The 15,482-nt window shown below is 51.4% G+C and overlaps 1 non-coding gene across 1 annotated transcript; it reads left to right on the top strand.

Moving 5' to 3' along the window:
* The first annotated feature begins 819 nt into the window (after positions 1-819).
* LOC115833899 lies at positions 820-983 on the top strand. Its single transcript, XR_004029117.1, has one exon. It is a non-coding gene; the product is annotated as a U1 spliceosomal RNA (small nuclear RNA).
* Positions 984-15,482: the final 14,499 nt, after the last annotated feature.

Below are 15,482 nucleotides of genomic sequence, written 5' to 3' on the forward strand. Positions count from 1 at the left end.
AGAGATGACAAAGTCCAACACCACGCTTGAGAGTGTCCAATCATCTCTTCTGGGGCAGCATATCTTTCTACAATACTGAATTTGGAAAACAACAACAACAACATCAAAACAAACAAATAAACAAAAACCTACAAGATTCATGAAACTGGACAACTGTCTTTATAACATTACCAGTGATAAAACCAGTAAGGAAGGCTGGTTTGCAGTCATCTGAGAAGCCTCTTTAATTTCATAAATATGATTTCTCTCTGACATTGAACGGCTTCCAATTTCAAGCGGAATGCTACACCACAAGGATAAGGATGTGAAGAGAACCGGTTTCTTTTGTAATCCTAAACGTTCTAGTCTGCGAATTAAAAGCCATTATTTGAAGAAGGATGCCCAGGCTCCAGCTGGCCACCGAAAGTTTGCTCCGCAGCGCAGGCTAAAGACCAGCTTCTTTGGGCGAGAACAGATGCCAGGGCGGGAGGAGAAAAAAGGGAGAGACAGACGTCACTTCCCCTTGCCGGATCCGGCAGCGGGTTGGTCGGCTGAGTGGCAGAAAGGCAGACAGGGACTGGGAAAGGCACTGTCGGTGACATCACGGATAGGGCGACTTCTATGTAGATGAGGCAGCGCAGGGGCTGCTGCTTCCCCACCTGCTGCTTCGCCACAAAGGAGTTCCCGTGCCGAGGGAGCGGGTTCAGGACCGCTGGTGGGACCTGAGAGTCCCAGCTGTGTGTCAGGGCTAGGAGGGCTCGGGGGTGCGCGGGGCAAGTGACCGTGCGTGTAAAGGGTGAGGCGCGTGAGGCTGTGGCGGGGCGGTAGGCGCACGAGCTCATACTTACCTGGCAGGGGAGATACCATGATCACGAAGGTGGTTTTCCCAGGGCGAGGCTTATCCATTGCACTCCGGATGTGCTGACCCCTGCGATTTCCCCAAATGTGGGAAACTCGACTGCATAATTTGTGGTAGTGGGGGACTGCGTTCGCGCTTTCCCCTGGATTTTCTTTTTTTTTGTAGTTTAAAGAATAGGCTGTCCGGCAAGGGTTGCTTATTTTTTCTATTGGTTTCTGTCTTAGTATTCAGTGTTATTCCTCCAGCCGAAAGCTGGGGAATAGAAGTAGCATGCCGTTTCTACCCCGGAAAAGAAATAAGAAGCGTCAGCCTTTACCCGAGCTAAGTAGTGCGAAGGCTGCACAGCTCTTCCCTTTCTATGCGGGGCTGCTTTTTGCAGAGATTTGCCCATGGTCTCACCAGTCTCTTGGGTTCTCAGGGTCTGTGAGAATCTTCGTGTTTTTCCCTAGATCCCAGTCACATTTCACACAGCCTCTGCTCCTAACCACAGCCCCTTCAGGAGTTTGTAGGATTTCTGTGCTAGCGGGGAATGTGTTCTCACCTCATAGAGCCAGGTACAAACTACGCAGACGGGCGCTGTTCTTTGGGATGAAAGCAGGGCCTTTGGGGCTCTTAGCGTCCCCGTTGGGTTGTAGACATAACACGCTTACTTTGTGGAGGGGAACGGCTCTCCCGGAGCCCAGGTGCCCTAACGCAATTCATCGAGGCCCGCAGGTCAGAACCGCAGTCTCACCTGTCTTGGCCGAAATGCGCTGCGATCCTCCCGGAAATATAAGGCGGGAAGTTTTATGAGGAGCCGGGTCCAGTTTCTCTACTGTCTCCTGCCATTTACATATCTAGTCTTTGTTCAGACTTTATTTAAGCGACAGCTTCTTGTTTGATGTCTCGCTTCCACATCCCACGTCCATTGCCAGGCACCCCGACCCATCCTTCCCACTCCCAAGCAGCCCTTTCCTATTTCTGGCGCCAGTGTCCTCCCCCGTCCCTCTTTCTTCAGGCCCTCGCTTATCACCTTCATGGACAGAAAATACTTAGCTCTCTCTCAACCTGCAGTTTGCACCTGACACGCATCAGTACCCTGGCAAATTCCTTAATACCCCTTCTCAAATGGCACTGTAAATTCATCTTTTTTTTTTTTTTTTTTTTTTGACGGAGTCTCGCTCTGTCACTCAGGCTGGAGTGCAGTGGCGCCATCTCGGCTCACTGCAAGCTCAGTCTCCCAGGTTCATGCCATTCTCCTGCCTCAGCCTTCTACGAGTAGCTGGGACTACAGGCGCCCGCCGCCACGCCCGGCTAATTTTTTGTATTTTTAGTAGAGACGGGGTTTCACCGTGTTAGCCAGGATGGTCTCGACCTCCTGACCTCGTGAACCCTCCCAAAGTGCTGGGGTTACAGGCGTGAGCCACCGCGCCCGGCAAATTAATCTCTTTTTAACTCCCAGAAGTATCTAATTGGTTTTGTCCCTGCACTACACGAATACTACAGAAGAAAACCCCAGGCCTAGCGATGGCGGATCTGGGCGTTGTGTCAGCCTCTCCCAGGGTATGTTTTCTGACCTCACCTACTTCTGATCAACTGAGGTCAGGAGTTCGAGACCGGCTTGACCAACATGGAGAAACTCTGTCTCTACTAAAAATATAAAACAAAACAAAACTAAGCTAAACTAAACTAAACTAAACTAAACAGCCGGGCGTGGTGGCTGAGGCAGGAGAATCGCTTGAACCCGGGAGGCGGAGGTTGCAGTGAGCCGAGATCTTGCGGTTGCACCCGAGCCTGGGCGAGAGAGCGAGACTCTGTCTCAAAAACAAAAAATAAAAAACAAAAACAAAACAAACAAAAAACAAAAAAACTAGTCCATCTGAGACATATTATTGGAGACAGTAGAATCCTGCATCCAACAGGCACTTGGTGCAGATCTGAACCCATTGAGCTATTGGCTCATGTTCCCTCTGTTCTATTAAGTATCATGAGCAGAAATTGAGCTCTTTGGCTTTTACCCACTAAGTATGGCCATAGGACAGTTCTCTCTCTCTCTCTCTCTCTCTCATTTTTGCATCATTATTTTTTGCCATCAGTGTGGGTTTTTGGTTTTGATGTTATGAAGTGAATTTCTGGGGACGGTCTCTGTTGGGTGGTGTTGACAAGGGTCCAGTCCCTGTTTGGTAATACATGACAGCTAATCTGCTCTGTAAGTCTTTTTTATTGTCTATTTATTGTCCTAAGAATAATGGTATTTCGAACATCACACTCCGGGGACTGTTGTGGGGTTGGGGGAGGGGGGAGGGATAGCATTAGGAGATATACCTAATGCTAAATGACGAGTTAATGGGTGCAGGAAATCAACATGGCACATGGATACATATGTAACAAACCTGCACATTGTGCACATGTACCCTAAAACCTAAAGTATAATAAAAAAAAAAAGAATAATGATATTTCCTGATATTTGAGACTGCAGCAACGATAAGTTGTTCATATCTTGTCTTTCCAATGTTTGGTAAAAATTTTGTGGGCCCAATAGTTGTCAATATCTGCAAGAGTGGCATCTCTATTACGAGTGATCTTACTACTCAATGTCCCCCCTCCCACCCAACTTCGTTCCATAGGAGCTCTTGGCTTTAACAAATTTACTATATCTTTTTATTTTTTATTTTTTTTATTTATTTTTATTTTTTTATTTATTTTTATTAATTTTTTTTTGCACACAAAAACAATAAACATTTTCTAAAAATACATACAAACAAAAAGATGCGTATCAAACATATTAGGAAGGTTACACATGGGAAGTCGGGGAATAGAAATGGGGGGTGGGAGTTAAAATAAGGTAGAGAGGGACTTTATGTGGATCAGTGATAATAACTCAATCCTCTATTTGACAAAGAAGAGGGAGAAGGAAGAGGAAGAAAAAGAAAGTGGGATAAAGGATCAGAAAGGGAGGAAAATAGAAAAAATTAGAGTATGACTCCAGGGTAGACCTGTTTGTTGTCACTGAGTTGGTTGGTTGGTTTGTCTGTTGTATTTTTCATGTTTCGCCAAGTTGGCCAGACTGTCTCGAACTCCTAGCCCGAAGTGATCAACCCGCCTCGCCCCCAAGAGTGCCGGGACCACAGGCGTGAGCCACCACGTCCAGCCCCCACATTGCTTCTGGCCTCCATGGTAGACCTCCCAGACGGAGCGGCCGGGCAGAGGCGCTCCTCACTTCTTCCCAGACACGGGGCGGCCAGGCAGAGACGCTCCTCACTTCTTCCCAGACACGGGGCGGCCGGGCAGAGGCGCTCCTCACTTCCCAGACGGGGCGGCCAGGCAGAGACGCTCCTCACTTCTTCCCAGACGATAGGTGGCCGGGCAGAGGCGCCCCTCACTTCCCAGACAATGGGTGGCCGGGCAGAGGCGCTCCTCACTTCCCAGACGGGGCGGCGGGGCCGAGGCGCTCCTCACTTCCCAGACGGGGCGGCCGGGCAGAGGCGCTCCTCACTTCCCAGACGGGGCGGTGGGGCTGAGGCGCTCCTCACTTCCCGGACGGGGCGGCTGGGCAGAGGCGCTCCTCACTTCTTCCCGGATGGGGAGGCCGGGCAGAGGCACTCCTCACTTCTTCCCGGACGGGGCGGCCGGGCAGAGGCCCTCCTCAATTCCCAGACGGGGCGGCCGGGCAGAGGCTCTCTTCATTTCCCAGACGGGGCGGCCGGGCAGAGGCGCTCCTCACTTCCCAGACGGGGTGGCCGGGCAGAGGCGCTCCTCACTTCCCAGACGGGGTGGCCGGGCAGAGGCGCTCCTCACTTCCCAGACGGTGGGTGGCCGGGCAGAGGCGCTCCTCACTTCCCAGACGGTGGGTGGCCGGGCAGAGGCCTCCTCACTTCCCAGACGGTGGGTGGCGGGCAGAGGCGCTCCTCACTTCCCAGACGGTGGGTGGCTGGGCAGAGGCACTCCTCACTTCCCAGACGGGGCGGCCGGGCAGAGGCGCTCCTCACTTCCCAGAAGGGTGGCCGGGCAGAGGCGCTCCTCACTTCTTCCCGGATGGGGCGGCCGGGCAGAGGCGCTCCTCACTTCTTCCTGGACGGGGCGGCCGGGCAGAGGCACTCCTCACTTCTTCCCGGACGGGGCGGCCGGGCAGAGGCCCTCCTCACTTCCCAGACGGGGCGGCCGGGCAGAGGCGTTCCTCACTCCTTCCCGGACGGGGCGGCCGGGCAGAGGCGCTCCTCACTTCTTCCCGGACGGGGCGGCCGGGCAGACGCGCTCCTCACTTCTTCCCGGATGGGGCGGCCGGGCAGAGGCGCTCCTCACCTCCCAGACGGTAGGTGGCCGGGCAGAGGCGCTCCTCATTTCACAGACGGGGTGGCCGGGCAGAGGCGCTCCTCACTTCCCAGAAGGGGTGGCCGGGCAGAGGCGCTCCTCACTTCCCAGATGGTGGGTGGCCGGGCAGAGGCGCTCCTTACTTCCCTGACGGGGCGGCCGGGCAGAGGCGCTCCTCACTTCCCAGACGGGGTGGCCGGGCAGAGGCGCTCCTCACTTCCCAGACGATGGGTGGCCGGGCAGAGGTGCTCCTCACTTCCCAGACAATGGGTGGCCGGGCAGAGGCTCTCCTCACTTCCCAGACGGGGCGGCCGGGCAGAGGCGCTCCTCACTTCCCAGACGATGGGTGGCCGGGCAGAGGCGCTCCTCACTTCCCAGACGATGGGTGGCCGGGCAGAGGCTCTCCTCACTTCCCAGACGGGGCGGCCGGGCAGAGGGGCTCCTCACTTCCCAGAGGGGGGGGGCAGAGGCGCTCCTCACTCCCAGACGGTGGGTGGCCGGGCAGAGGCGCTCCTCACTTCCAGACGGTGGGTGGCCGGGCAGAGGCGCTCCTCACTTCCCAGACGGTGGGTGGCCGGGCAGAGGCACTCCTCACTTCCCAGACGGTGGGTGGCTGGGCAGAGGCGCTCCTCACTTCCCAGACGGTGGGTGGCTGGGCAGAGGCACTCCTCACTTCCCAGACGGGGCGGCCGGGCAGAGGCGCTCCTCACTTCCCAGACGGGGTGGCCGGGCAGAGGCGCTCCTCACTTCTTCCCGGATGGGGCGGCCGGGCAGAGGCGCTCCTCACTTCTTCCTGGACGGGGCGGCCGGGCAGAGGCACTCCTCACTTCTTCCCGGACGGGGCGGCCGGGCAGAGGCCCTCCTCACTTCCCAGACGGGGCGGCCGGGCAGAGGCGTTCCTCACTCCTTCCCGGACGGGGCGGCCGGGCAGAGGCGCTCCTCACTTCTTCCCGGACGGGGCGGCCGGGCAGACGCGCTCCTCACTTCTTCCCGGATGGGGCGGCCGGGCAGAGGCGCTCCTCACCTCCCAGACGGTAGGTGGCCGGGCAGAGGCGCTCCTCATTTCACAGACGGGGTGGCCGGGCAGAGGCGCTCCTCACTTCCCAGAAGGGGTGGCCGGGCAGAGGCGCTCCTCACTTCCCAGATGGTGGGTGGCCGGGCAGAGGCGCTCCTTACTTCCCTGACGGGGCGGCCGGGCAGAGGCGCTCCTCACTTCCCAGACGGGGTGGCCGGGCAGAGGCGCTCCTCACTTCCCAGACGATGGGTGGCCGGGCAGAGGTGCTCCTCACTTCCCAGACAATGGGTGGCCGGGCAGAGGCTCTCCTCACTTCCCAGACGGGGCGGCCGGGCAGAGGCGCTCCTCACTTCCCAGACGATGGGTGGCCGGGCAGAGGCGCTCCTCACTTCCCAGACGATGGGTGGCCGGGCAGAGGCTCTCCTCACTTCCCAGACGGGGCGGCCGGGCAGAGGGGCTCCTCACTTCCCAGAAGGTGGGTGGCCGGGCAGAGGCGCTCCTCACTCCAGACGGTGGGTGGCCGGGCAGAGGCGCTCCTCACTTCCCAGACGGTGGGTGGCCGGGCAGAGGCGCTCCTCACTTCCCAGACGGTGGGTGGCCGGGCAGAGGCGCTCCTCACTTCCCAGACGGTGGGTGGCCGGGCAGAGGCGCTCCTCACCTCCCAGACGATGGGTGGCCGGGCAGAGGTTCTCCTCACTCCCAGACGGGGCAGCTGGGCAGAGGCGCTCCTCACTTCCTCCCGGACGGGGCGGCCGGGCAGAGGCGCTCCTCACTTCCTCCCGGACGGGGCGGCCGGGCAGAGGCGCTCCTCACTTCCTCCCGGACGGGGCGGCCGGCAGAGGCGCTCCTCACTTCCTCCCGGACGGGGCGTCCGGGCAGAGGCGCTCCCCACTTCCTCCCGGACGGGGCGGCCGGGCAGAGGCGCTCCTCACTTCCTCCCGGACGGGGCGCCCGGGCAGAGGCGCTCCTCACTTCCTCCCGGACGGGGCGCCCGGGCAGAGGCGCTCCTCTCTTCCCAGACGATGGGTGCCTGGGCAGAGGTGCTCCTCACTTCCCAGACGGGGCGGCGAGGCAGAGGGGCTCCTCCCTTCTTCCCGGACAGGGCAGCCGGGCAGAGGTGCTCCTCACTTCTTCCTGGACGGGGTGGCCGGGCAGAGGCGCTCCTCACTTCCCAGAAGGGGTGGCCGGGCAGAGGCGCTCCTCACTTCCCAGACGGGGCGGCCAGGCAGAGGCGCTCCTCACTTCCCAGACGATGGGTGGCCAGACAGAAGCGCTCCTCACCTCCCAGACGATGGGTGGCCGGGCAGAGGCGCTCCTCACCTCCCAGACGATGGGTGGCCGGGCAGAGAGGCTCCCCACCTCCCAGACGGGGCAGTGGCCGGGCAGGGGCTCGGTAGGCTGAGGCGGGCAGAGCACTCGGCGTCAGGAGCTGGTGAGCAGCGTGGCCAACATGGCGACAGCGCGCCTGCAGCCAAACGAGCAAATGCAGGCAGCGGTGGCGCGGGGCGGCAGTCCTAGGCAGGCCGCGGCGCAGGCAGCAGCAAGCTGAGTAGATTGCAGCCTGGGCCACAGAGGGAAGGAAGGAAGGAAGGAAGGAAGGAAGGAAGGAAGGAAGGAAGGAAGGAAGGAAGGAAGCCAAATTTACTATATCTAAAAGACATCTTGGTACAGGAAGAAAACTAACTCTGTAGCACGTAAGGAGCAGTTTTCTTCGATTGGTATATTCAGGTTTCTAACCAGCTGAAAAATTCAAATACATGTCCTTTAAGGATTAAGTTTAAACCACACTACAGAAAGGAGAGAAAAGATTTATATGATCACATATAAGCAATGGAATCAGCAATATGAGCACTTTTCACAACGATACAAATCAAATTTAATAATCTCCAGAACATTAAGGAAGTTCAGTCCTTAATGAAAATGAACGAAAAGAAATTATTCGCCCACTGTTACATGCCCTGGGAAGAGAATGTCCTGCCGAACTCAAAAGGGTTTCACAATATTACTCAGATTTTCAGCAATGAAGGCCCTCCGAGGATCTAATGATGTTAATATTTTCAGTTTATTTCCTTCACTGATAAACATTGTTAATAGATACCATTGTCTCTGTTTTCACCTTAAGTGAAAGTTACTTAGCACAATTCGTTTCTTTAGAATGCCCCCTAGTTTTGTGGAAGGAATTTTCCTGCTTTATTAATATAGGATATTTTCTCATGAAACAAACTGGCATACTCTTTCAGTGAAGTGAATAGACAAATTAGGTCTCTAAAATTTTAAAGGAGTCACTGCCCCAATTATCTTAGGAACAATAATAATCACTGATATAAAATTAAAATAAGAAAATTAAGCCAGGTATGGTGGCTCATATCTGCAATCCCAGCACTTTAGGAGGCTGAGGAGGGAGGATCAATTGAGGTTAGGAGTTGGATACCAGCCTGGGCAATATAGTGAAACCCCTGTCTCTACAAATTTTTAAGTATTAGCTAATTTTTTAAAGTTGGCCAGGCATGATAATCCATGACTGTAATCTCAGCTACTTGGGAGACTGAGGCAGGCTGCAGTGAACTATGATTGTGCCACTGCCCTCCAGCGTGGGTGACAGAGTGAGACTCCCAACTCAAAAAAAAAAAAAAAAAGAGCCGGGCGCGGTGGCTCACGCTTGTAATTCCAGCACTTTGGGAGGCCGAGGCGGGCGGATCACGAGGTCAGGAGATCGAGACCACGGTGAAACCCCGTCTCTACTAAAAATACAACAAATTAGCCGGGCGTGGTGGCGGGCGCCTGTAGTTCCAGCTACTCGGAGAGGCTGAGGCAGGAGAATGGCGTGAACCCGGGAGGCGGAGCTTGCAGTGAGCCGAGATCGCGCCATTGCACTCCAGCCTGGGCGACAGAGCAAGACTCCGTCTCAAAAAAAAAAAAAAAAAAAAAAAAAAAAAAAAAAAACCATCCTGGCTAACACGGTGAAACCCTGTCTCTACTAAAACTACAAAAAATTAGCCGGGCGAGGTGGCGGGCGCCTGTAGTCCCAGATACGTGGGAGGCTGAGGCAGGAGAATGGTGTGAACCCTGCGGGAGCAGAGCCTGCAGTGAGCCGAGATCGCACCAGTGCACTCCAGCCTGGGTGAAAGAGCAAGACTCCTTCTCAAAAAAAAAAAAAAAAAAAAAAAAAGAAAAAGAAAGAAAATTAAGAATTTGTTGACAATTGTTTTACTACAATGCTAGGCTGCATGTCTTGCACCTGTACTCCCAGCAACTCAACAGGCTGAGGCGGAAGGATTGCTTTAGGTCAGCAGTTGGAGACCAGCCTGGGCAACAGGGCAAGACCCCATCTCTAAAAAAATACAAGGCAAGCTGAGCCCGGAGGATTGCCTGAGCCCAGAGGTTCCAAGTTGGTCAGCTATGATAGCCCCGCTGCACTCAAGCCTGGATAACAGAGCAAGACCCTGCGCCTTATTTTTTATCTTATTTTATTTTTTTACTACTTATGCTTATTTATTTATTTTTGAGAGAGTCTTGCTCGGTAGCCCAGGCTAGAGTGAAGTCGTGCGATCTCAGCTCACTTCAAGCTCCGACTCCCAGGTTGAAGCTATTTCCCTGCCTCAGCCTCCAGAGTAGCTGGGATTACAGGCACACGCCACCACACTCAGCTAATTTTTATATTTTTAGTAGAGACGGGGTTTCGCCATGTTTGCCAGGCTGGTCTCAAACTCCTGACCTCAAGTGATGCACCTGTCTCGGCCTCCCAAAGTGCTGGGATTACAGGTGTGAGCCACCTCGCCCAGCCTACTTATGCTTGAAATGTGAGGTTTCATTAGGGAAAAATTTTCTTGTTGAATTTCTAACATGAAAAAATAGTAGATTTAGCTGTAGATTAAATTAATGGTCTTGATAGTTTGGTACAATAAAATAAATGGAATGAAGTTGACGGCAGAGAAGAATCTTTGATGCTTTTGAACAATTAAATAATGTAAATATTGTGGGGAAAGAAAGAGAGATCAGACTGGTACAGTGTCTATGTAGAAAGAAGGAGACATAAGAGACTCCATTTTGGTCTGTACTAAGAAAAATTCTTCTGCCTTGAGATGCTGTTAATCTGTAACCCTACCCCCAACCGTGTGCTCCCTGAAACATGTGCTTTGTCCACTCAAGGTTAAATGGATTAAGGGCTGTGCAGGATGTGCTTTGTTAAACAAACGCTTGAAGGCAGCATACTTGTTAAGAGTCATCACCACTCCCCGATCTCAAGTACCCAGAGACACAATACACTGCAGAAGGCCGCAGGGACCTCTGCCAAGGAAAGCCAGGTGTTGTCCAAGGTTTCTCCCCACGTGATAGTCTGAAATATGGCCTCGTGGGAAGGGAAAGGCCTGACTGTCCCCCAGCCTGACACTCGTAAAGGGTCTGTGCTGAGGAGGATTAGTAAAAGAGGAAGGAAGGCCTCTTTGCCGTTGAGATAAGAGGAAGGCATCCGTCTCCTGCTCCTCCCTGGGCAATGGAATGTCTCGGTGTAAAACCCGATTGTATATTCCATCTACTGAGATAGGAGAAAACTGCCTTAGGGGAGGAGGTGGGACATGCGGGCAGCAATACTGCTCTTGAAGGCATTGAGATGTTTGTGTATATGCACATCAAAAGCACAGCACTTTTTTCTTTACCTTGTTTATGATGCAGAGACATTTGTTCACATGTTTTCGTGCTGACCCTCTCTCCACTATCACCCTATTGTCCTGCCACATCCCCCTCTCCGAGAAACACCCGATAATGGTCAATAAACGCCAAGGGAACTCAGAGACTGGGGCCGGCGCGGGTCCTCCGTATGCTGAACGCCGGTCCCCTGGGCCCACTTTTCTTTCTCTATACTTTGTCTCTGTGTCTCTTTCTTTTCTCAAGTCTCTGGTTCCACCCAACGAGAAATGCCCACAAGGGTGGAAGGGCAGAGGACACCCCTTCATCTGGTGCCCAGCGTGGGTGCTTTTCTCTAGGGTGAAGGTACGCTCGAGCATGGTCATTGACGACAAGTTGATGAGAGATCCCCAGTACGTCTGCAGTCAGCCTTGCGGTAAGCTTGTGCGCTCGAGGAACCTAGGGTAACAATGGGGCAAACTAAAAGTAAATACGCCTCTTAGCTTAGCTTTATTAAAATTATTTTAAAAAGAGGGGGAGTTAGAGTCTCTACAAAAAATCTAATCACGCTATTTCGAAGAATAGAACAATTTTGCCCATGGTTTCCAGAACAGGGAACTTTAGATCTAAAAGATTGGGAAAAAAAGATGGCAAAGAATCAAAACAAGCAAGTAGGGAGGGTAAAATCATCCCACTTACAGTATGGAATGATTGGGCCATTATTAAAGTAACTTTAGAACCTTTTCAAACAGAAGAAGACAGCGTTTCAGTTTCTGATGCCCCTGAAAGCTGTGGAATAGATTGTAAAGAAGAGGCAGGGATAAAATCCCGGAAAGGAATGGAAAGTTTACATTGTGAATATGTAGCAGAGCCGGCTCATATGGCTCAGTCAACGCAAAATGTTGACTATAATCAATTGCAGAAGGTGATATATCCTGAAACGTTAAAATTAGAAGAAAAAGGCCCAGAATCAGTGGGGCCATCAGAGTCTAAACCACGAGGGCCAACTCCTCTTCCAGCAGTTCAGATGCCTGTAACATTACAACCTCAAACGCAGGTTAGACAGGTACAAACCCCAAGAGAATATCAAATAGAGAAAGACAGAGTCTCTGTCACGGCAATGCCAATCCAAATACAGTATCCACAATATCAGCCGGTAGAAAATAAGACCCAACCGCCAGTAGCCTATCAATACTGGCTGCCAGCCAAACTTCAGTATCGGCCACCCCCAGAAAGTCAGTATGTACAGCCAGGAAGGTTCCCAGCACCACAGGGCAGGGCGCCATACCCAGCCGCCCACTATGAGATTTAATCCTACATCACCACCTAGTGGACAGGGTCGTACATTACATAAAACTATTGATAAGGCAAGAAAGCAAGGAGATACTGAGGTGTGGCAATTCCCAGTAATATTAGAACCGATACCACCTGGAGAAGGGGCCCAAGAGGGAGAGCCTCCCATATCTGAGGCCAGATATAAGTACTTTTCGATAAAAATGCCAAAAGATGGCCGGGCGCGGTGGCTCGCGCCTGTAATCCCAGCACTTTGGGAGGCCGAGACGGGCGGATCACGAGGTCAGGAGATCGAGACCATCCTGGCTAACACGGTGAAACCCCGTCTCTACTAAAAATACAAAAAATTAGCCGGGCGCGGTGGCAGGCGCCTGTAGTCCCAGCTACTCGGGAGGCTGAGGCAGGAGAATGGCGTGAACCCGGGAGGTGGAGCATGCAGTGAGCCGAGGTCGCGCCACTGCACTCCAGCCTGGGCGACAGAGCGAGACTCCGTCTCAAAAAAAAAAAAAAAAAAAAAAATGCTAAAAGATATGACAGAGTGGGTAAAAAACAGTATGCACCCAACTCCCTTTATATGAGGACATTATTAGATTCCATTGCTCATGGACATAGACTCATTCCTTATGATTGGGAGATTCTGGCCAAATCGTCTCTCTCACCCTCTCAATTTTCACAATTTAAGACTTGGTGGATTGATGGGGCACAAGAACAGGTCCGAAGAAATAGGGCCGCCAATCCTCCAGTTAACAAAGATGCAGATCAACTATTAGGAACAGGTCAAAATTGGAGCACTACTAATCAACAAGCAATAATGCAAAATGAGGCCATTGAGCAAGTTAAAACTATCTGCCTCAGGGCCTAGGAAAAATATCCAAGACCTAGGAACCGCCTGCCCCTCATTCAATACAATAAGACAAGGCTCTAAAGAGCCCTACCCTGATTTTGTGGCAAGGCTCCAAGATGTTGCTCAAAAGCCAATTGCCGATGAGAATGCCTGTAAGGTCATAGTGGAGTTGATGGCATAAGAAAACGCCAATCCTGAGTGTCAATCAGCCATTAAGCCATTAAAAGGAAAGTTCCCCGCAGGATCAGATGTAATCTCAGAGTATGTAAAAGCCTGTGATGGAATTAGAGGAGCTATGCATAAAGCTATGCTTATGGCTCAAGCAATAACGGGAGTTGCTTTAGGAGGACAAGTTAGAAAATTTGGAGGGAAATGTTATAATTGTGGTCAAATTGGTCATCTAAAAAGAATTGCCCAGTCTCAAGTAAACAAAATATAACTATTCAAGCTACTACGACAACAGGTAAAGAGCCACCTGACTTCTGTCCAAGATGTAAGAAAAGGAGAACATCGGGCTAGCCAAAGTCACTGTAAATTTGATAGAAATGGGCAACCATTGTCGGGAAACGAGCAGAGGGGCCAGCCTCGGGCCCCACAACAAACTGGGGCATTCCCAATACAGCCCTTTGTTCCTCAGGGTTTTCAGGGACAACAACCCCCACTGTCCCAAGTGCCTCAGGGAATGAGCCAGTTACCACAATACAACAATTGTCCCCTGCCACAAGTGGCAGTGCAGCAGTAGATTTATGTACTATACAAGCAGTCTCTCTGCTTCCAGGGGAGCCCCCACAAAAAATCCCCACAGGGGTATGTGGCCCACTGCCTGAGGGGACTGTAGGAAAAATCTTAGGAAGATCAAGTCTAAATCTAAAGGGAGTTAAATTCATACTGGTGTGGTTGATTCAGACTATAAAGGCGGAATTCAATTGGTCATTAGCCCTTCAGTTCCTTGGAGTGCCAGTCCAGGAGACAGAATTGCTCACTTATTACTCCTGCCTTATATTAAAGTTGGAAACAGTGAGATAAAAAGAACAGGAGGGTTTAGAAGCACTGATCTGACAGGAAAGCCTGCATATTGGGCAAGTCGGGTCTCAGAGAGCAGACCTGTGTGTAAGGCCATTATTCAAGGAAAACAGTTCGAAGGGTTAGTAGACGCTGGAGCAGATGTCTCTATCATTGCTTTAAATCAGTGGCCAAAAAATTGGCTAAACAAAAGGCTGTTACAGGACTTGTCAGCGTAGGCACAGCCTCAGAAGTGTATCAAAGTACATGATTTTACATTGTTTAGGGCCAGATAATCAAGAAAGTACTGTTCAGCCAACGATTACTTCAATTACTGTTAATCTGGGGGGGGTCGAGATTTATTACAACAATGGGCTGCGGAAATCACTATGCCCGCTCCATCATACAGCCCCATGAGTCAAAAAATCATGACGAAGATAGGATATATACCAGGAAAGGGACTAGGAAAAAATGAACATGGCATTAAAGTCCCAATTGAGACTGAAAGAAATCAGGAAAGAAAAGGAATAGGGTATCCTTTTTAGGGTCGGCCACTCTAGAGCCTCCTAAACCCATTCCATTAACTTGGAACACAGAAAAACCAGTATGGGCAAATCAGTGGCCACTACCAAAACAAAAACTGGAGGCTTTACATTTATTAGCAAATCAACAGTTAGAAAGGGACATATTGAGCCTTCATTCTCGCCTTGGAATTCTCCTGTGTTTGTAATTCAGCAAAAATCTGGCAAATGGCGTATGTTAACTGACTTAAGGGCCGTAAATGCCGTAATTCAACCCATGGGGCCTCTCCAACCCGGGTTGCCCTCTCTGACCATGATCCCAAAAGGCTGGCCTTCAATTAATTAATTTAATGGTAAAAAAGGATTGCTTCAGGAAGGTTTCAGTGGAAAGTGTTACCTCAGGGAATGCTTAATAGTCCAATCATTTGTCGGACTTCCGTAGGTTGAGCTCTTCAACCAGTTAGAGACAAGTTTTCAGGCCGTTATATCATTCATTATGTTGATGATATTTTATGTGCTGCAGAAACGAGAGACAGATTAATTGAATGTTATACATTTCTGCAAGCAGAGGTTGCCAGTGCAGGCCTGGCAATAGCATCTGATAAGATTCAAACCTCTACTCTTTTTATTATTTAGGGATGCAGCTAGAAAATAGAAAAATTAAGCCACAAAAAATAGAAATAAGAAAAGACCCATTAAAAACATTAAATGATTTTCAAAAATTGTTAGGAGATATTAATTGGATTCAGCCAACTCTAGGCATTCCTTCTTATGCCATGTCAAATTTGTTCTCTATCTTAAGAGGAGACTCAGACTTAAATAGTGAAAGAATATTAGCCCCAGAGGCAACAAAAGAAATTAAATTAGTGGAAGAAAAACTTCAGTCAGCAAAAATAAATAGAATAGATCCCTCAGCCCCACTCCAACTTTTGGGTTTTGCTACTGCGCATTCTCCAACAGGCATCATTGTTCAAAATACTGATCTTGTGGAGTGGTCATTCCTTCCTCACAGTACAATTAAGACTTTTACAGTGTACTTGGATCAAATATCTACAT

Source organism: Nomascus leucogenys, unplaced genomic scaffold, assembly GCF_006542625.1.
Source record: "Nomascus leucogenys isolate Asia unplaced genomic scaffold, Asia_NLE_v1 000939F_67697_qpd_obj, whole genome shotgun sequence".
Classification (NCBI taxonomy): domain Eukaryota; kingdom Metazoa; phylum Chordata; class Mammalia; order Primates; family Hylobatidae; genus Nomascus; species Nomascus leucogenys.